The sequence below is a fragment of the Capricornis sumatraensis genome, chromosome 6 (genome assembly GCF_032405125.1).
Source record: "Capricornis sumatraensis isolate serow.1 chromosome 6, serow.2, whole genome shotgun sequence".
Lineage (NCBI taxonomy): Eukaryota > Metazoa > Chordata > Mammalia > Artiodactyla > Bovidae > Capricornis > Capricornis sumatraensis.
Genome location: NC_091074.1, coordinates 97,942,750 through 97,944,865, shown reverse-complemented (window position 1 = coordinate 97,944,865; position 2,116 = coordinate 97,942,750). Strand labels below are relative to the sequence as shown.

The 2,116-nt window shown below is 41.5% G+C and overlaps 1 pseudogene; it reads left to right on the top strand.

Moving 5' to 3' along the window:
- Window positions 1-652: 652 nt before the first annotated feature.
- LOC138080672 (large ribosomal subunit protein uL23 pseudogene) lies at window positions 653-1,141 on the top strand (annotated as a pseudogene).
- The last annotated feature ends 975 nt before the right edge of the window (window positions 1,142-2,116 follow it).

Sequence of the window (2,116 nt, the reverse complement as noted above, 5' to 3'; positions counted from 1 at the left end):
GGAGGCAGCTGTCCTGACACACCCCGTACAGACAAGAGTAAGCACTGCCAGGGAGAGGCTGGGCTGGCAAATGTTGCCACAGTAAGTCCACCACAAAGGGCCCCTGCTCTTCCTTTCTGATCATTAAAACCCAACAGAAATTTTTGAGGATATCTAGAAAGCTGAACAAAATTACAAAAAGATGGAAAGAAGAAAAGATAAGAAATTAGAACACCATATCAGAAGATTCATCAAGCAAATTGTAGAAGTTGCAGGAAGAAAAAAGAAAGAGGTAGAGATGGGGGGGTGGAGAAAGGAAAGGAGATAAGGAAGGGAGGGAAAATGTGAAGAGGAAATAATAAAATAATAGCAACATTTCCTTGAACTGAAGCACACGAATACTGAGATTGACAAAGATTGGGGTACAATGAGACCTTTCTATGTTGAAAAGCCTTGCTGGGAGACACACAGAGAGAGACAGAGAAAGAAAAGCAGGTCACATATAAAGAATCAGGATCAGAAACACTGGAAAGTAGACATCCCTAGAGCCATGCCCTCAAAATAGTGAGTCTAATATTTCTGATTAGACTTTTATACCCAGCCAAATAATCAACAAAGGTGAAGGTAGAACAAAGACAGTTTTAGATATTCAAAGTCTCAAAAAAGCCTTTTCATGAAGATGGCCCTGAAGGCAAAGAAGGAAGCCCCTGCCCCTCCTAAAGCCAAAGCCAAAGCAAAGGCTTTGAAGACTAAGAAAGCAGTGTTGAAAGGCACCCACACCCACCGAAAAAAAAAAAAAAAAAAAAAGATCAGGACATCACCCACTTCCCAGCAGCCCAAAACACTGCAGCTCAGGAGGCAGCCCAAATATCCTCAGAAGAGCACCCCTAGGAGAAACAAACTTGACCACTATGCCATCATCAAATTCCCCCTCACCACCGAGTCAGCCATGAAGAAAATAGAAGACAACAACACACTGGTATCCATTGTGGATGTCAAGACCAACAAACACCAAATTAAACAGGCTGTGAAGAAGCTCTGTCCCATTGACACGGCTAAGGCCAATACCCTGATCAGGCCTGATGGAGAGGAGAAGGCATATGTTCGACTGGCTCCTGACTATGATGTTTTGGATGTTGCCAACAAAACTGGGATCATCTAAACTGAGTCCAGCTGGCTAATTCCAAATATAAAAGTTTTCACTATGTATATAAAAAAAAGTATCTCAAAAAAAACAATCTGCATTTTTCCTCAGGCAGCTACTATGAGATATACTTCCCCTCACCCCTCAAGGCACATATTTAAAAGAAGAAGCCATAGGATGCAGGAAATGGGACCCAATTCCAGACAGAGGGGAAGGGAAATTCTGGGGTGATAATGAGGGGACTTCCAAGATGGCCTTGCAAGAGCAGGCAGAGGGTGACAGGAAAGCATGGTTCAGAAATGCAAAACTGGACATGGAGAGAGGCAGTTCAGACTCCTGATGGGACTTGGGATACTACTCATGATAAGTACAAAGAATCTGAAACAAATTAAAAAGACAACCTTTCAACTCCAAGGAAGGTAAGAAATTGGTGCAGAAAAGGAAAAATAATTGCCATGTAATACATGGCTCAGTTCTCAGTAATATTTGCATGATCAAAATAATGTAAACACTGAATGTTAATCTAGTCAAAATACACTGTATTTGTACAGGGAGAATTGGGGTCTGGGAAGAGCATTTATGGTGTGAATGTTTTATAAATTTTGAGGAACCAATTGATTCCAAGAAATAACGGAAACACATTACTGCTGGGAAAAGTGGAGGAGGGCTGCCATTTCTCCCGACAAGTCTTATACAGCAGATGGACCATGCAGATGACGTACATACGTAACTTTAGACTGGAGGTTTGTAGATCAAGTACTATGATCTGATACCCAACCAGGAAAAAAAGTGTTCTCCCTTAAGCCTCTGATTTTGGCAGTTTTGTGTCTTAATGGTCTTGCCAGGAAGAACTGGCTGTAAAATATATTTCCACAGGGCTAAGTGAATTGATACATTGGGTGAAGGTTCTTATGGTTGTCAGGCTGCATGGTAAGAGATTGCCAAGACTGATGGCTTATTTTATAGAAATTCATACTAAGTGGTTCTTCCAGT